The sequence below is a fragment of the Mustela nivalis genome (assembly GCF_964662115.1).
Source record: "Mustela nivalis genome assembly, chromosome: 2".
NCBI lineage: Eukaryota > Metazoa > Chordata > Mammalia > Carnivora > Mustelidae > Mustela > Mustela nivalis.
The window spans coordinates 86,228,750-86,249,353 of NC_139021.1; the positions used below are offsets into that span (position 1 = coordinate 86,228,750).

At 39.9% G+C, this 20,604-nt stretch overlaps 1 long non-coding RNA gene across 6 annotated transcripts in view; it reads right to left on the bottom strand.

Moving 5' to 3' along the window:
• LOC309859438 overlaps positions 1 to 20,604 on the bottom strand; it is a 208,947-nt gene that overhangs the window by 141,610 nt on the left and 46,733 nt on the right. For 5 of the 6 annotated variants that reach the window (XR_014308688.1, XR_014308689.1, XR_014308690.1 and 2 more), the window contains exon 2: positions 5,021 to 5,065. This is a non-coding gene — a long non-coding RNA (uncharacterized lncRNA). Of the gene's footprint in view, positions 1 to 3,399; positions 3,557 to 4,174; positions 4,242 to 5,020; positions 5,066 to 20,604 lie in introns of those variants that run through there. The other variant, XR_014308693.1, reaches the window with a different exon arrangement.

Here is a 20,604-nt window from a genome sequence, read left to right on the forward strand (position 1 = left end):
GTGGCTCCATGTCTGTGACATCTGCTTTTGCTCTCCTTCCATTTTTTAAAAAGATTTTATTTATTTATTTGAGAGAGAGGATGAGAGAGAAAGAGAGCATGAGAGAGAAGAGGTCAGAGGAAGAAGCAGACGCCCTGCCAAGCAGGGAGCCTGATGTGGGACTCGATCCCGGGACTCCAGGATCATGACCTGAGCCAAAGGCAGTCGCCAAACCAACTGAGCCACCCAGGCGACCCCCATCTTTTTTAAAGATTTTATTCTCCTTCCATTTTTATAAGACTAGGTAGAATCTACTGGACTTTCCTTTAGAAGCTTCTTTAAAAACAAAACAAAAAAAGGCCTCGAATTTGGCCAAGTTTTTTTTTTTTCTTTTGTTTTGGTTTGGTTTGGTTCTGTTTTTTTTTGTTTTGTTTTGTTTTGTTTTGTTTTGTTTTTAAGTGAGATTGAGGCAAGACAAAGTTCTAGGTATAGATGAAAAAAGAAATTATCTACAATTTTATTTATTTATCCAATAAAAATGTATTAAGTTTCCAGTCTCTATCAGGCACATTTCTGAACATCAGGTACAGCAATAAACAAAACAATATTTCTGTCAGCACAGTGCTCATATTTTATGGAGAAGACAATGCATAAGAAACTTCATTTGTTTGCTTATTCAATCAATGATAGGTGCTTTGAAGAAAAGTACTGGAGAGTAAAGGAAGAAATAACAATGAAAGTAAAAGGTAGGTTGCAATGTCAGGAAAAACGTTGCATTACATGAAGACCTGAATAAAACGATGGGAGAAGACATGTAAATATAGAGGAAAAGAAATCATTCCGGGACAATGGAAAAAGCAAGCCTCAAGGTCGTCATTTTTGCATGCTCAAGGACCAGCAAGGGAGCCAGTGTGGCTAAAGGAGAACATGCAAGGCAAGAAGGCCAGAGAATTACTTGGGTCCTAATCATGGAGAGACTTTTAGGTCAAAAGGCGAGCTCTCAATGTATTCTGAGTGCAATGGAAGCTTTAAAAAGCACTCATTTCATTGTTGCTTCCACTGTTTATACACAGATATGACTCAAGTTGACCAAAAACTGAAGACTTGTCAATCTTTTATAGTATCCTAATCATTAAATTGTATAGCTTGGACCAGGAGAGGGAAACAAGGATATGTTGATCATTGTGTAGTATGGATCCATTTTCATTTCTTTTGCTGGACAATTAGTACACCCTTCAAACCGACCAAATTTCTTGAAGTATCCTATTAAAATTTCCTTCCCTATATTTTTATCCTTATTGTTTTTTGGTTGTGGTGCATCTGAAACCCCTATTATTTTGATGTTGGATCTCCCATAATTATCTTCTAATTTTCATTTATTTTCACTCTTATTTTGCTTCTGTTTTTTAATTGAGGTATCACTGACCTATAACATTATATTAGCTTTAGGTGTACAAAATGATGTGACATATGTACATATTGTAAAATGATCACTACAATAAATTTAGATAGCATCCATCACTTCATGCACACAATAATAACTTTTATTCCTGTGATTAAGGCTTTTAAGATCTGCTCTCCTAGCAATTAAAATATACAATACAGTATTGTTAACTATAGCACAATGTTGTACGTTACATGTCCTGGACTTGTTTATCTTTTTTAAAAAAAATTTTTTTTAAGATTTTATTTATTTATTTGACAGACAGAGATCACAAGCAGGCAGAGAGGCAGGCAGAGAGAGAGGGGGAAGCAGACTCCCCACCGAGCAGAGAGCCCGATGCGGGGCTTGATCCCAGGACCCTGAGATCATGACCTGAGCTGAAGGCAGAGGCTTTAACCCACTGAGCCACCCAGGCGCCCCCATATTTATCTTTTAACTAGAAGTTTGTACCTTTTGACCCCTGTCCTCATCCCCCCCACCCCCACCAATCTCAGCCTCCAGCAAATGCCAAGTTGTTATCTATATCTACAAGTTCAGTTTTTTGTTTGGGTTGGGTTTTGTTTTTTTTTGTTTTCTGTGTGTTTCTTTGTTTGTTGTTTTTAAGATTCCATATATAAGTAGGATCTATTGTATTTTTCTTACAGCAGCTTGAATGGACTTAGACAGTAACTACATTTGAACACAGGATCTTTATGGAGATAATTAATCTAAAATGATTACATTACACTGGCCCCTAACCCAATATGACTGGTGTCCCAGAGACATGCATGCACAGAGTAAGACCACCTGAACACCCAAAGAAAAGACAGATGTACAGGCAAAGGAAAGAGGTCCATCTCTCACAACCCTCAGAAGGAACCAACCCTATTGACAACTTGATCTCAACTTCCAGTCTCTGGAACTGAGAAAATATGTTTCTGTTATTTCAACCACCTAGTCCATGGCACCTTGTTACGGCAGCCCTAGAACACTAATATGTTGCTCTCATCATAATATGTACCAGAAGACAATCTCTTCAACTGTGGTTTGGTGCACATGTCTTTGTCTTCTCTTGTGACTGCTTTCTGTTATCTACTCTCTCTTGAATCACCAATCTTTTCCTCTCTCCTGGATAATTCTTCATCAGTGTGGAAACCCTCATTTGATCCTCTGTCCAGCCACCATTTGATGTCTTGTATCTATACCTACACCATTGTGGCCCCTTCAATTCACTACTCTGAGCAAATCTAGTCTGGTTCTAGCCCTGCTCATGCCACACAGTCTTGCAAAGGACACTTGTCTCCCTGCTACTCTATGCTGTGGAAAATTCTGTCTTCATCTCACAGAACCTCAGCATTATTCAGTAGAGTTGTTTTTTCCCCTTCCAGTAACACTTCCTTCCCTTAGCTCCCAGGACGCCACCCTCCCGTTTTTTCTTCCCACCTTTGTGGAGGAGTCACAATGTACTAGGGTAAGAAAAATTGCCAGAGGTGACAGAAAGCCTCCACAAACTTGTTCTTCAATAATAATCAGTGCCCTGGAATGCATGAGATTAGTGTCCCCTATAACAATATCATAAAGTGCATGAAAAAAAAGAGGCCACTCCAGTTTCATGACCTCAAAATTATTATGTATAATGTCTAATATGAAAATATGATTAGTTTATTACAGAGGTGGATAAGTCCTAGACAGGTCAGTTGATGTTGCATTTTGTATGATGTCCTGTCTGATGAGATGAAAGTCAAAATTTAGCTTTGCAATAAAAGTGAATTTCAGATTTGTAAGAAACACCTTCTGAGCCCAGATCTTCTAGAAAGTGGAGCCAGAAGTAAGGTTTCAGTTCCTAATATTTGTATGAAAGGTGCACAGTCCAGACAGAGGAAAAAGGTAAAACTAGGCAAGGAAATATATGACACACTGCTGCATGACACATGACAACACTTGCCATCAGCTGGAGAACAACCTGCGTGCCTGTCCACATGCAAGACTCGGGGTAGTCCACAGCAAAGGGTGAGTTTATTTGCTCAGCTCCCTCCTACATCCCATTTCTCGCTGTCCAAGGTTCTCCCTGCAGGCAGGTAACTCCCACACTCTGGCTCTTGTTGTATGGCCACACGGGAGCCAATCCCCACATCACCTAGTGTTCCTCGGAGTCTGAAAGTGGAAAGGCAATTCAGTATGAGTGAGTCATCCAGTGAAAGAGGGGGAGGAGTCAGAAAATCTGAGACAGGACAAACCTGCCTGCAATCTTTGCCTTTCTCTGTAACTTCCTTAAGATGGGTCATCCAGACTAAGATTTAGTACCTCCAGAATTAGTTACCTCATGTCGTTAGGAAGTTTTAACTTGAGTTAAAATCTGACTCCTAATGATCATGCTTTTATTGCTGCTGTCTATGATACTTGCCTTAAGTGCCAGGCAGTGGACTGAGCACATCACTGATGTTGTCTCATGTATGCCTTACACGAGCCCTGTGAGGTATGTATGGCTGTCTTTAGGAAACAGATGAGGGTAATAAAGCTTAAATACATCAACTAGCAGAGCCAGGTTTTCACAGCTATTGAAGGGTGAGCTAGCACATGAAACAGAGCTGCCTGAGTTTAGACTGAACTGCTGTGCTAGACTATTACCCTTCACAGCCCTATTGCTCAGGATTTCTTCCCCGAATGACACAGAGATTACCATCTCATCAAAAATACAACCCTTCAATATCAGAGGTAGCTCTCATGGCCTAAGCCATGACCCAATAGCCCATTCTTTATTTTCATGATTACCTCAGTCAAGCCATGTTAGTCCTTTAAAGGTTCTCGGAGATCATCTCTTCATATAGCCATTTCCCACCTTTGAGTACAAATGAGGAGAAAAAAAAAAGTCATCCTATTTTTTTTTTATGTCTTTATTTGAGAGAGAGAGAGATCACAAGTAGGCAGAGAGGCAGGCAGAGAGATGGGAGAAGCAGGCTCCCTGCTGAGCAGAGAGCCCCATGCGGGGCTTGATCCCAGGACCCTGAGATCATGACCCGAGCTGACAGCAGAGGCTTAACCCACTGAGCCACCCAGGTTCCCCAAAAGTCATCCTATTTTAATTTGGTCTTTCTGCAAATAACACCACACACACACACACACACACACACACACACACACACACACACACTTCAGTGTTCTCCCATGGCACTGTACTAGAACCTGATACAGAGGAATTTACATCTGCACTTCACAGCTTGTTTTGTTTTGTTTTACAACATTTAGAATTGTTTTGTGTTTCTAGCAGAACTATTGTTACTATATTAAATTCATTTACAATGCTCCTATTTTGTTTCCAGAAAATTCGGATTTCTCAAGGGTTGTGTCAAACTAATTGCCAAACCCCAGAACAAGAAAATTAATGTTAGAATAATATTTCCTGTGTATTTGAAAAGTTATAACTTCTACATGGTCACAATCTTCATTAGTTAAATCTCTGATAAGTACAGCACATTGAGTCATTCAAAGTAAAAGTTACATTTTAGAATGGAAAAACACAGGAAATAGGGGATAGAGCTGTGCAAACTTTGCTTCCAATCTCAGCTCCGTAACTTACTAGACGAGTGCTCTCAGTAAAAGTTACTCCAATTAGCTTACCTTTCTGTTGACCAATTGAGGGTAATGGTTTCCATCTCTCAGGATCTGGGGAAAGATGAACACAAGATACAATAGTTCTTTTTTTTTTTTTTTTAAGATTTTATTTATTTATTTGAGAGAGACAGAGAGAGCAAGTGCATGAGAGGGGAGAAGTCAGAGGGAGAAGCAGACTCCCCATGGAGCTGGGAGCCTGATACGGGACTCGATACCAGGACTCTGGGATCATGACCTGAGCTGAAGGCAATCGCCCAACCAACTGGGCCACCCAGGCACCCCAACAATAGTTCTTGACTCAACTTTAATAGTCAAAAAATGGACTCTATTTTTGATGATAGCTATTCTTACTATATCTTCATAACATTTAAAGTAAGCAAGTTTTGTGGTCCTTAATATTACCATTAATATATTTAATATGAAAACATTCACCTTATCAAATTCAAATCTCAAGTTCTCCTCACCATACTTGGCAGCTTTATCCATTTTTTAGGCAAATTAATGCAAAATATATCTATATAGCTACATATTCAGAGATGTCCCCTGGAAATTAATAATGCCCCACATATATTGTTAGGTATTCCATGAGAAAAGTTCCAAAATCAATTGATGTGGGAAAACACATAATATTCCCTTTTGAAAATTCACATGTACAATGCCATAGTAAAGGCTCAGAGATTCCTTATAGTGAAAAACTGACTTAAATTTGTGTTAATCCAATGTCTTTTGGAGATTATTTGGCCAGAAAATATTTTATTTTCATAGAACATCTATTACTAACTCTCTGGACATTATTGTTACATGGGACCCAATTTGGGAACATTTCATTAGAACATGTATAGATGGAGTGTCTGTAGGAACTACAGAAAAGCTGAATGGAAATAATTATTTGGAGTGTGCTTCCCTGATATAGGGAACTCTGAGTCACAATGTAATTATATGGCACTAGCACAGTGTGTTTCTCAAGGAAGTCATTTTCATGCAGATTACTGGTGGAAAATACAACAGCGTAGTATGCATAAGGCAATTCTATTGGCTCTGGCACTGTGAAAGCAATCTGTTCACTTTGGTAATGCCCATTCGAATTTTGCTAGTTTGTTTTTAGTAATATTGGTTTAATTTGTGATTCTATATGTCAAATACTCCTTTGCCTTTTATTTTTTTAATATTATATTTATTTACTTGACAGAGAGAAACACAGTGAGAGAGGGAACAGAAAAGGGGGGAGTGAAAAAGGGAAAAGCAGGCTTCCCACAGAGCAGGGAGACTGGTGTGGGGCCCAATCCCAGGACCCCAGGATCACGACCTGAGCCAAAGGCAGACACTTAACAACTGAGCCACCCAGGCACCCCCTGTTTTGCCTTTAATTTTTTTTTTAAGATTTCATTTATTTATTTGAGAGAGAGAGAGAATGAAAGAATGAAAGAGAGCATGAGAGAGGAGAAGGTCAGAAGGAGAAGTAGACTCCCTGTGGAGCTGGGAGCCTGATGCGGGACTTGATCCCAGGACTCTGGGATCACAACTGAAGGCAGTGGCTTAACCAACTGAGCCACCCAGGCGCCCCATGTTGCCTTTTAAAGATTTTTTATTTATTTATTTGACAGAGATCACAAGTAGGCAGAGAGGCAGGGAGAGAGGGCTGGGAAAGCAGGCTCTCCGCTGAGCAGAGAGCCTCCCAGAACCCTGAGATCATGACCTGAGCCGAAGGCAGAGGCTATGGTTTGCCTTTTAAAAGTACACAGTCACACCAGGAAATTTCATAAATTTTGTAAAGGTAGTTCCTGCTTCCTAGCTGATCAGCAAAGGTGAGCAGGCAAAGACACAGACTTGGAGCCAGAGACCTAGCACAGGGTCAAGCTTTGTTACTCATGAGCTATCATACCCTTTGGAGATCAGTTTCCCATCTGTGAGTCTGGACAAGATAACCTACATGGTAGCATTGCACATAGTGATAAATTCTATGTACACATAAAGTGTTAGTATCAAAGTCAATATTGCTAGAAAACAGAGACTAAAGTTCTACATATGTGTATAAGCAAGAAATAACAATCGTTATATGTTTGAGAGGGATTCTGTTCCTCTTTGCTCATATTTCTTTTTTTTTAATATTTTATTTATTTATTTGACAGAGAGAGATCACAAGCAGGCAGAGAGACAGGCAGAGGGAGAGGAGGAAGCAGGCTCCCTGCTGAGCAGAGAGCCCGATGCGGGACTCGATCCCAGGACTCTGAGATCATGACCTGAGCCGAAGGCAGCAGCTTAACCCACTGAGCCACCCAGGCGCCCCTTTGCTCATATTTCTAAGTGGGGATTTCTACTCTATTCCTCAAAATGGATCTGTATCTGAGGATGAATTTCAGCCTTTCACATGGCTCATCACATAAAAATTGATCCACCCGATCAGGGAGAAGTCGGTGTCTGACATCCATTGGCCTCCGGTCATCTATTTGTTATGATTTCCCTGGAACTTCAGTGCCCATCTCCTTACTCTCTGCTCATGGCTTTCTGCTCTCCCAGGTGGCCTCACTGGGCAGGCTGGGACTCTTGGGGGTAGGGGAAAGTGAAAGAAGCCTGCAGGTTGGGGCGGATAATTTCAATTCAGAGATGACATTATTAGCAACCCTATTTTCTTGCTCCAAATGCAAGCTACATTCTCCAGTCTAGCTCCACCACCAATAAAAACAACATCTTTCATTTCTTGGCATCCTACTTCCCACCCCCCCATCCCCACCCAGGGAGAAAGAATGTGATTGGCTCTTCAGAGAGGAATCTAGTGACAAAGAGCATTACTTATAAAAACCACATATCAAGTCTATAACAAAAAAGACAGACCATACCAAGCATTGTTGAGGATGTGGAGAATATGGACCCTCATATGTGCTGGTGGGAATGTAAAATGGTATAGTTCCCTTGTTGTTTTGGGAAAGAATTCAGCTATTTCTGAAAATGTTAAACAGGAACTTACTGTTACCCAATAATTCCACCCCTGGAAATTCACCCAAGAAAAACAAAAGCATGTATGCACACAAAGATATGTATGTAAAAGTTCTTGGCATTCTTATCCATAATAGACCAAAATTGGAGACACTCCAAATGTCTGTCAAGAGATAAATGTGTTAGGATACGTTAGGGGCATCTGGTGGACCCCACCAGAGAAGCATGAGGCTCTTGATCTTGTGCTTGTGAGCTCAAGTCCCCAGTTGGATATGGAGATTACTTTAAAAAAAAAAAAAAAAGCACTTTGAAATAAAAAGAGATAAATGCATTAAAATGTTATATTCATTATGGAATGCTATTTAGCTAATAAGCAATGAACTACTGATATGTGCTAAAACATGAATGAATCTCAAAAGTATTATGCCAAAGAAACTAGAGAAGAAAGCCCACATATGTGATTCTATTGATACCAAGTGATCAGAAAGGGCAAATTCATAGAGTTGGAGAGGTTCCATAGAGTTCTGTGGTTCCTAAGGCTGTGGAAGGGGTAGGAATTAACTGAAAATAGGCAAACGGGATTTGGGGGGGGGGGTAAAAATGTTCTAAAATTGGATTGTGGTGATAATTGCACAAACTCTGTATATTTACTAAAAATCACTGAATTATACTTATAATCAGTGAGTTTTATAGTATGTAAATGAAAACTGAACAAAGCTGCTAAAAATTAGCAAAGCCACATAATATTTTAAACTGGTGTGCTAAATATAACTATTGAAACTTAGGAATTTTATTTGAAAATATGCCTTCACCACATCTCCTTTCTCCGGCACCTGCTGTCTGTGTGACATTGCTTTGTTCTGTCATCGAAAGGTCCTTGTGGGTGCCTGAGTCTGTAATGTTATGGCCCAGTTGGAACCTGGGGGTGGAAGCGAGCGAGGGAGGCAAGAACGACAGCTTCTGGGAAGCAAAATAAGCTACCGTCAGCTCCATGCTGGACCAGAGCACCTGCTGTCTAAACCGTCTGGAGGAGAAGAATGATCACGTCCATGCCTGCCCCCAGGAACTTCTTGAGTCCAACCTGCAGACACGCCATGAGTTGCAGCAGCAGCTCTGGAAGGACCCTAGTGATCCCAGTCCTTGGGCTCTAGAAGCCCTTCAGTCAGGCCTAACCCTGCTTCCCTGGGCTTGGGGCTGTGGTCTGGGCACTCACCATCTAGCTTAGATATCTTCTCAAGGGCTGTCCCACAGGTCCTCGGGTGGGTTTGCCTGCTCGGGCCATCCTTCTCTTACTACCCTTGGTGTGACTGGGCCGGCCGCCACCACCCAGCGTCTCTTCTTGGGATCAGGTCTGGGACAGCCTACCTGGCCAGCTTACCCCATCCCAGGGCATTCCCCACTCTGCATCTACATTAAATGGGTTTCTAACACAAAACAAGAAAGAGAGGAAGCGAAAAAGGAAAAGAAGAGAGGAGAGCAGAGCCAAGAAGGAAGGGAAGGGAAGAGAAGAGAAAAATGAAGAGGCTTTCAAGCAGTATTCGAGTTCTTTGGATGATTATTGTCTTGCGCCATTTAAAATATCATAATAATTGTACAAGAGGATACAGGCAGGTGAAAATTTTGCTACCAGTAAATACAGCCAGCTGGATTTTTGAACTCATCTACAGGCAGCTCCCATTTGCAGGTCCATTTTGTAGCCCCTTCACAGCTGAGTGAAAGGATCCAATGGTACTCCTTACCCCAGAAGCTCTTTCAACTTGGAGTTCCAGGAGAGTAGTAAATTTGGAGAAATCCTATTTTTTCAGAATTTTCTTAATTTTGATATGAAATGGGTATATACATCTCAGTAAAATAATACTTTTATATCTACAACACCTTGAAGAGTGATACCTTACATTTTGCATGACTTACTTTTGTTTTTGAAATCAAGAAAATGGTTTATAAAGCTAGGCAGAGGTCTGATTCAATAAATCTATAATTTATTAAACAATACTTCTGAAGCATAAGGACCATGCCCAGAATACTTATTTTCTTTAGGGCTCTCACTGGTAGATTTAGACACATTAATAATAATGGAAGTATTTTTCATGTACTATAGGCTGCAATGACAGACTATGACCTAAATCTTATAGTCTGTAAGCCAGATGAGTAGATAGTCAACACCAAACCTGGAAAGCAGTTACTTAGGTTCAGTTGTTATTTTCCTCATGCTCCATGACTGCAAATGCAGACAGAAACTGACTATGAAGTTGTTAAAGTGAGTTTGAAAATGATCATCAGAAACAAGAAGTAAAACACTGACGGCTAATGAGCTACCAATAATTAAAACATTGTGGAGCAGGGACGCCTGGGTGGCTCAGTTGGTTAAGCAGCTGCCTTTGGCTCAGGTCATGATCCCAGCGTCCTGGGATCGAGTCCCACATCGGGCTCCTTGCTCGGCAGGGAGCCTGCTTCTCCCTCTGTCTCTGTCTGCCATTCTGTCTGCCTGTGCTCGCTCTCACTCCCTCTCTCTCTGTCAAATAAATAAAATCTTAACAACAACAACAAAAAAAACCTCTATAAAAAAAAAACATTGTGGAGCAAAGTCCCCCCAAAAGAGAGATTCTAGAATTGTTGAAGGAGAGAACCATGGGCAAGGATCTCCACCTCTGCACTGAAGCATCTCGTAAATCTTAAACTCCACCCCCGATGGTCAGACAGGTGAAAAATGATCTAGCAAGAGCTTTCCACTAGCAGCTAGTAAGTGTGTTCCATAAAACATTTTGAGGAATCAAGGCAGAACATTTATAGGCACAATGTGACTTTTTAAAAGACTTCATGCTCCCCCCACCTTTTTTTTCTGTATTCTGGAAAATTAAAAGCTACTCCCTGAGTTGTACATGAAAATTACTTTTATACACACAGCAAAGTTGTCAGATCCATTCAGGATGGTTTTTTATGGGATGTATTTCTTTTTCTCCATGACATAATAAGGCCTAAGACTTCCTTGCTTAGAAATCCTTGAAGCTGTTTTATATCTTTAAAACTTTTAATGGTGGAATTACACCTCACATAAAATCTACCGTCCTATTTTTAAGCATACAGTTTAGTAGTGTTAACCCTGTGCACCCATTGTGCAACCCATCTCCAGAATTTTTTTCATCTTGTAAACCTTAAACTCTATCATCTTGTAAAACTGAACACTAACTCCTTATTTCTACCTCCCTACAGTCCCTGGCAGCACCATTCCACTTTCTGTTTCTACGAATATAACTACTCTAGGTACTTCATTAAAGAGAACCTTACAGTATCTGTCTTTGTGACGTTTATTTCACTTTGCATGTCTTCAAGCTTCAACCATGTCATAGCACACATCAGTACATCATTCCTTTTAAAGTCGAGTAATAGTCCAATGTATGTATATACTACATTTTGTTTATCCATTTATGTGTCAATGGACCTTGGGCTGCTTCCACCTCTTGAATATTGTGGATAATAATCCTAGGAACATGGGTGTGTACAACTATCTCTTTGGTATTCTGCTTTCAGTTCTTTGGGATTTACCCAGAAGTAAAATTGCTGGTAATTTTATTTTTAATTTTTGGAGGAACCGCCATACTGTTATCCATAATGCTTGCACCATTTTACATTCCCACCAACAGTGTACATGGTTTCCAGTGTCTCCATACCCTCATCAACACTTGTTCTTTTCTGTTTGATTTTTAATAGTAGTCATCTTAATGGATATGACATGTTATTGCATTGTGGTTTTGATTTGTATTTTCTTAATGATTAGTGATATTGAGCCTCTTGTCATATGCTTGTTGGTTTTGAAACTTTAAAGTTAAAAAATATGGCCAATTGTTACAAGTCAACTTTTTTGCCTATAGATTACCATTAACCATGCTATTTGTTCAGTGAACATCCTTTCTTTGGAAGCATTTTCAAGAAATAATGGCTTGGAACACACACACACATCTGCAATAAAAAGACATGTCAAAGTTTTGTGCTTTTTAAATATATTTTTTAAAGTATTTATTTATTTGACACAGAGAGAAAGCACAAGTAGGCAGAGGGCACTAGGCAGAGGGGAGAGGGGCTCCATCCCAGGGCCCTGGGATCATGACCTGAGCCAAAGTCACCGACTGAATTACTGAGACACACCAGTCCTGTGCTTTTAACAGGAAACACCACAATCATCTTAACAAACACCTTTCATAAAAGAATCTGTTACAAATAAGCAAAGCCTAATGGCTGGAAGAGTAGGTAAAATTCTGTTCTCACACCTGGGTTGATGGTTGTGTTAATTTGCTACTGTTGCCATAATGAAGTTCTATGGGGTGGCTTAAACAGTAGAAATTTACTTTCTCGTGGTTCTGGGCACTAGATGTCCAAGATCAAATTGTCATCAGGGTTGATTTTTTTCCAAGGCTTCGCTCCTTGGCTTGTAGATGGCCCTCTTCTCCCTGAATCTTCATCTGATCTTCCTTGTGTGTATGTTGTGTCCTTATCTCTTCTTATAAAGGCACCAGTCATTGTGTTAAGGCCCACTCTAATGACCTCAATACCTTAACTATCCTTTTAAAGTCCTATCTCCACATACAGCTCTGAGGTACACATGGATAGGATTTCAACATATGAATTTTGGGGAGACATAACTAGCTGTAGCAGATGAAGAGAAGATAACACACTTCTGGCTGGAGTCCAGCTGAGAGACCAGCCTCCAGATCCAGCTGGGAGGAAAGCTGTGGGGCAAAGTCTGTTAAGGAAAACTAATACCCTACTCAAAAGGTTAAAGATGGCCTTCATAACATTGTGTGGGATTGTGAATGAAGAGTTCCTAGGGTCAAGAAAAAAAAAATCTGTCTTCTTGGAACAGCAAAAAGGGTGACCCTAGAGAGAAGAAGGAGTCACTCTCTTTTGTATTCCTATGGTGGTGTTTCTTTCAATGACTTACACCAACTACCAACAAAAGATTTGCTTCTAACCTGTTGTGGGTTGCCCTTCATGGCTTTGTCTCTTCCTCAGCCTTGCATCCTACTCGTTTTGTTCTTTTTCTGTGTGGTTTACTTGGGTTACTACCTTAGAAGAGATGCATTTTCTTTTGGGGGATACATTAATATTTGTATTGTGGGTTAAACTGCCCATCAGGCAAAAACATGAATGTAACCCATTACCTAAGTAACAGAATCTTTCATGCATCATGGAATCCATTTCAGTCTTATTATCATAAAAGACCTCCATGGATTAGCTTTCTGAGCAGGTAGTACCTGTTGGAAGTTGAATTTATTTAAATAAATATGTATCTTCTACATAAATATTAGTAATAAATTTAACCAAAGAGGTGAAAGATCTCAATACTGAATATTATAAGACACAGATGAAAGAAACCAAAGCCACAAACAAATGGGAATATAGTCCAGTCTCACAAACTGGTAGAATTAATAATGTTAAAATGTCCCTACTACCCAGAGAAATCTACAGATTCACTGTAATTCCTATCAGAACTCCCCAATGGCATCTTTTACAATCCTACTATTACCATGAAAGACCCCTAATAGCCAAAAGTAATCTTAAGAAAGCCAGCAGCATCACACTTTCTAACTTCAAGCTATCCTACACAGCTATAGCAATCAAAACAGTATGGTATTGGCATAAAAAACAGACACAAAGATCAGTGGAACAGAATAGAGCACCCAGAAGTAAACCCATGCATATATGGTTAATTAGTTTTTGATAAAGGAGCCAAAGATGCACAGTGAGGAAAGAGCAGTTTCTTTAATAAATGGTGTTGGGAAAACTGGACAGTCATATGCAAAAGAATGAAACGGGACCACTCTTTTACACCATACACAAAAATCAACCTAAAATGGATTAAAAAGACTTGAATGTAAGATCTGAAACCATAAAGTTCCTAGAAGAAGACACAGGGTAAGCTCCTTGATATTGGGCTTGGCAATGATTTTTGGGTTTGACACCCAAGTAAACCACACAGAAAAAGAACAAATAAGCAAGAGGGACTACAAACTAAAAAGCTTCTGTACAGCAAAGGAGACCATCCACAAAATAAAAAGCAACCTGTGGAACAAGAAAAAATATTAGTAAATCACATATCCAATAAGGAGTTACTATACAAAATATATAAAGAACACAGATAGCTCAATAACAAAAAAACAAATTAACTCAAAAATTAAAAAAGGTCTTGATTAAACATTTTTCTGAAGAAGACACACAAATGGCCAACAGATACATGAAAAGATCCTCAACATCACTAATCCTTAGGGAATGGCAATCAAAACCACAGTGAGATATCACCTCATACCTGTTAGAATGGTTATTATCAAAAAGACAAAAGGTACGTGCTGGTGAAGATGCGGATAAAAGGAAACCTTTTGCACTGTTGGGGGGAATGTAAATTGTTGCAGCAGCCACTTTGAAAAACATTATGGAGATTCCTTAAAAAATTAAAAATTGAACTACATTATGATCCCACAATCTCAATTCTCATTACATATCCAAAGGAAATGAAAGTAAGATATTGAAGAGATATGTGCACTCTCATGTTTATTGCAGCATTATTCACAATAACCAAGATATGGAAACAACCTAAGTGTCTGTCAGTGAATCAAAAGATTGAATTATATATCTATATAGTATGGAATATTATATATAATATATAAATTATATAATTTTAATTATAAATATATATCATTATATTGTTACATAATATATATTATTACATAAATTAAATATCATATACATAGTATGGAATATTATATAAAATATGGTATATTATTCACCCTGAGAAAAAGGAAATCCTGCTCTTTACAACAGCATAGATAGACTTTGAGGGCATTATGCTAAGTGAAAGGAGTCAGACAGAGAGACAACTACTGCATGGAATCACTTATACGTGGAATCTAAAGAAGAATTTGAAGTCACAGAAATAGCAGAAAAATGGCTCCAGTGGTAGAGGCTGGGAAATGAGGGAAATAGGGAAAAGTTGGTAAATTTGGTAAATTTCCAGCCGTAAGATGAATAAATTCTGGGGATCTAATGTCAAACATGGTGACTATGGTTGATAACATTGTATTGTATAAATAGAATTTGTTAGGAGAGTAGATTTAAATGTTCTCACCCAAAAGTAAAAAAGATAAAAATGTGAAGCAATAGATGTTATGAGTAACTAGATGGGCAGATTCCTTTTACAATGCATGTATTTATCAAATCATCACAATATGCGCTTTTAAATCTTACAATTTCATTTGTCAAGTATACCTCAATAAGATGAAAAAATGTATGTGTAATGTATGTATATCTGTGTGTGTGTGTGTGTGCGCGCGCGTGTGTGTGTGTGTGTGCAATTTAAGGACATGGGTCTGATTGACCTTTATTTCTAAAATTAAATATGTATTTAAGGGTGCCTGGGTCTCTCACTTGATTAAGCTTCCGACTCTTGATTTCAGTTCAGGTTTTGTTTTTGTTTTTTTCCCAAAGATTTTCTTTATTTGAGAGAAAAAGAGTGAGAGTGTGAGAGAGAGCACGAGCAGGGGTTTGAGGGAAGAGGAAAAAGAAGACTCCCTGCTCAGCAGGGAGCCCACCCCACTGGGGCTGGATCCTAGGACCCTGGAATCATGACCTGAGCCAAAGGCAAATGCTTAACAAACTGAACCAGCCAGGTACCCCTCAGCTCAGGTCTTGATCTCAGGGTTATGAGTTCAAGCCCTGTCTTGGAGCCTACTTAAAAAATAATAAATTAAATAAGTTAAATAAACAAACAAATAAATATGTATTTTATACCTGCTAAGCAGTTATGCATAAGAATTCTAACATTCCTTAGGGCACCTGGGTGGCTCAGTGGGTTAAGGCTTCTGCCTTCAGCTCAGGTCATGATCCTAGGGTCTTGGGATCAAGCCCCACATTGGGCTCTCTGCTCAGCGGGGAGCCTGCTTCCTCCCATCTCTCTGCCTGCCTCTCTGCCTACTTGTTATCTCTGCCTGTCAAATAAATAAATAAAGTCTTTAAAAAAAAAAAAAAAGAAGCCTAATATTCCATTGTTGCTCAAATAAACACAAGTGGATATATTACTCTGGGACCCAGAAAATTGGAAAGATAGTCCATGCTCATGAATTGGAAAAGAATTAATGTTAAAATGTCCACACTACCCAAAGCATCCTACAGATTCAATGCAATCCCTATCAAAATGGCAAAGCAGGGCTTCCTGGGTCGCTCAGTCAGTTAAGCATCCAACTCTTGATCTTACCTCGGGTCTTGATCTCAGGGTCATGAATTCAAGCCCTGTGTTGGGCTCCATGCTGGGTGTGAAGCCTACTTTAAAAAAAAAAAAAAAAATGGCAAAACAGACACAAAAGTTTCTAACTGACCAGATGGGGGTGAGTCACTGTTTATGTTTTATTTGGTTCTACTACTTCCCCTCTGAAATTGTGTGCGAGAGTCTTAAGTAGTGGCCTGGAGAGTTTAATTTCTGCAAGGCCAGTCCTAGCCAGCCTTGACAGGCCCATCTCCTTATTCACATCCTTGAGGCATCTTGGCACACTCTGGAGCCCTGTGAAGCTTGGGTAAACTTCTGTTTATAACCAGGACACCTCCGGCTTCCCACGCCTGGCCTGTGGCCCCCAAAGCAGGAAGTTCTAACCATAGCCTTCATATGCCCTTTCCTTTACTTACTGCTTGTGGCTCAGTTTCAGTTCTCAAGGATATGCTTCTGAATGAGAATAACAATTGCAGTCTCATTTTTAGACCAAGAAATGGGCTAATGAGGGATTAATTCGACTCAATGCAAGACCAAAGCTCTCCAGCCCTCATTCACCTTCTCATTATCTCAGGAGAAGGCTTAGTCCTGGCCCTATAGGCCCCTGCCCTGGGTGAGCTCCCCCAAGACACTCAGGGCCCAGGGTGTGCTGTCTTTCAACTCACAGATGAGCTCCTCTTCCAACACAATCTGAGGTCCAGACATTTTCTCCTTCCCCAAATTCTGGTCTGTGATCAGCAAAAGCAGTCTAAGGTAGCAGTGGGGCTCATAGTAGGGCAGTGTCGCTGTGGTACTTACTCAGGCTGCTAAGCACTACACAGATTTTGGAGCGCCCCGAGAAAATGTAACTTCTTGATGTATACATTTTGTGGTATTTTTGAAAGTGATCTGATTATTCTATGATATGGCAATGCTTGATTCTGAGATCCTGGTATCAGAGGGAGGGAGAAAAGAAGGGAGAAAGGAGAAAGGGTTTTAAAAGGATATGCTAGGGGTGCCTGGGTGGCTCAGTGGGTTAAGCCTCTGCCTTTGGCCCAGGTCATGATCCCAGGGTCCTGGGATCGAGCCCCACACTGGGCTCTCTGCTCAGCAGGAAGCCTGCTTCCCTCTCTCTCTCTCTGCCTGCCTCTCTGCCTACTTGTGATCTCCATCTATCAAATAAATAAATAAAATCTTAAAAAAAAAAGGACATGCTAATTAGAATTCTGATATCATACTATGCACTGCAATTAAGGAGTCTGAACCCCAGACCTGCTTTAAATCACATTTCCCCTAATTAACCTTCAGTTTTGGGCACTATCTATTGTCTCTGTCAACTTCCTTTTTTATTAAACAGTCACCTCAGAAAACCTGGTCTAGCTTTTACTTTCCCTTACGGAGTAGACAGGTTTTATGTAACTGACAGGTTAGGAGAAAGATCTTCATTGACACAGATTAGCCCTGGCTGAAACCTACTTTGAAGGAGGATTGAGCAATATTGTCTAATCCCATGATGCCGGTGTTACATGAAGTCAACATTTTATTTACTCATTAACAACCATTTACTGAGCACTTACTTTTGCATGCAGTGTTCTGGATTGTGAGTCTACACCAATGAATGAGACCAACCAGGTGCCTGAGGTTATGCACTCACTATCCTTGTGAAGGAAGACAGTCCACTGACAAGTAATCAAATGAATAATAATAATAACAATAATGGGTACTATGAAACATTTTAAAGAGTGTCATGATTGAGAGTGTTGTAGGTGTTACATCATATGGGACAACCAGGAAAGGCCCTCTGATGAGGTGACATTTGAACAGACGGTGAATGGAAGAAGGAATGTGCCTGGTGTTTTCAGGCAGCAGGAAAAGCAAGCCCGTGTGGCTGGGGGTTAATGAGACATGGTCAGGGAGGTCTGAGCAGTCCTGTTTGCTGTCTTCTTCTGTTACCCAGGAGTCAAAAGAGCCACAGCTTGTGAATAGGTATGGGAGGTGCCCTGGGTAGAGAACAGCTCCAGGAGCAGCAGCAGAGCTGGGGAAGTGGAGATCACCCAGGTGGGTGATCTAACTGGGGTGAGGTGTGCGCCCAGCATCATGGAGCCCTGAAAATGCACATGGCACTTGAGTGTTCTGCACCAAGGAGAGGCTCCAGTCCTCCTATCCTACACCCTTCAACCCTGCCCTTCCTCTGCACTTAGAAGAGAACTTATGAATCACTTTGGCACTAGCCCCAGGTCCTAACCTGAGTTCATCTGCCATAGCAGTACCACTTTGCAGATTTTTGTCCCGTTTTTTTCTAGATAGTATTCTCTTTACAACATGGAGAACATTGCCTATATCTCTCTCTTCCCGTTTTCTTCACCGAGTAATAGGCACATGCAATAGACAATGTTGGAATGTGTTTTAAGAATTTTTAAATTGGGGCATGTGGCTGGCTCAGTTAGTGGAGCATACAATTCTTGATCTCAGGGTAGTGAGTTCGAGCCCCATGTTGGGAATAAAGATTACTTTTAAAAATCTTAAAAAAAAAAAAAAAAAAAAAGGTGCCTGGGTGGCTCAGTCGTTAAGTGTCTGCTTTTGGCTCAGGTCATGATCCTAGGATCCTGGTATCAAGTCCCATACTGAGCTCCCTGCTTCTCCCTCTCCCATTTTTCCCAGCTCTTATTCCCTTTCCCTCTGTGCTCCTCTCTGTCAAATAAATAAATAAATCTTTTAAAAAATCTTTAAAAAAGTTTTTAATAGAAAAAAAGTTAGAAAAGCACTTTCTTTCTTTTTTTAAAATTTTTTATTTTTTATAAACATATATTTTTATCCCCAGGGGTACAGGTCTGTGAATCACCAGGTTTACAGAAAAGCACTTTCTTAAAGAAAAAAAATGTAATATCTTTTTCTGATTTCTTGAACTTAGTTGTGTTTGGTACATGACATCTGCACAGAAACACAGGGGTGACACCCTCTGAACCTTCCAAAAGGCAAAACTTGGTCACTTGCTTCTTCCACCACAACCCTTCCACAAACTATAATTTAAGGCAAGTCGATCCAAGCCGCAAGTGTCTGAATGCCTGCTGATACTAGCAAACATTTTGCTTTTGAGTTCTTCAAAGATTTGACATTTCATTTTTAAACCTTTTTTATTTGAGTATAAGTGACACACAATGTTTCAGGTGTACAACATAGTGATTGAACTTCTTTATACCTTATGCTATGCTCACTGCAAGTGTAGCTAACACCTGTCCTCATACAACGCTATTAAAATCTCATTGACTATATTCCTTATGCTGTGCCTTTCATCCCCGTGACATACTCATTCCATACTTGGAAGCCCGCATCTCTTACTACCCTTCACTCATTTTACTTATCCCACAGCCGCCTTCCCTCTGGCAACCATCAGTTTTTTCTCTGTATTCATGGGTCTGATTCTGTTCTTTGTTTGTTCATTTGGTTTTAGATTCCATATGTGAGTGAAATCATGTGTTATTTGCCTTTCTCAGTCCGACTTACTTCACTTAGCATAATGAAGTCACCTCAAATATCATTCTTTTTTATGTCTGTGCAATATCCCATTGTGTATATATACCACATCATTATGCATTCATCTACCAAGGGACACTTAGGTTGCTTCCATATCTTGGCTATTTAAATAATGCTGCAATATATATAAGGGCTCATATATCTTTTTTAATTAGTGTTTTTGTTTCTTTGCGTAGATACCCAGTAGTGGAATTGTTGGATCATATGGTATTTCTATTTTCAATTTTTGGAGGAACCTCTATACTCTTTTCAGTGGCTGCACCAATTTACATTCCCACTAAGAGTCTATAAGGTTTCTTTCTCTTCACAACCTCATCAACATTTGTCATGTTTTTGTTATTTTTCATCTTCTTGATTTTAGCCATTCTGGCATGTGTAAGGTGCTATCTCATTGTGGTTTTGATTTGCAACTCTCTCATGATGAGTGATGTTGAGCATCTTTTCATGCGTCTTTTGGACATGTGTATTTTTTCTTTGGAAAAATTCCTATTCAGGTCCTCTGATTTCTTAATTGATTTTTTTTTTATGTTGAGTTGTACACATTCTTCTTATGTTTGGGATATTAACCTCTTATCAGATACATCATTTCCAAATATATTCTCCCATTCGGTAGATTGCCTTTTTGTTATGTTGGTGGTTTCCTTCACTGTGCAAAAGCTTTAGAGGACTTGACACTTCAAATGAGTTAACCGAAATGGAAAAGTGGAAAACAGAGGAATATATTTTAAACCAATGATGGTACAAAAATAATGTGACCCATGGAGCGCCTGTGTGGCTCAGTCGGTTAAGTGTCTGCCTTCAGCTAAGGTGATGATCTCAGGGTCGAACCCTGCATCAGGCTCTCTGCTCATCAGAAAGCCTGATTCTCTCTCTCCCTCTGCCAATAGTCCCA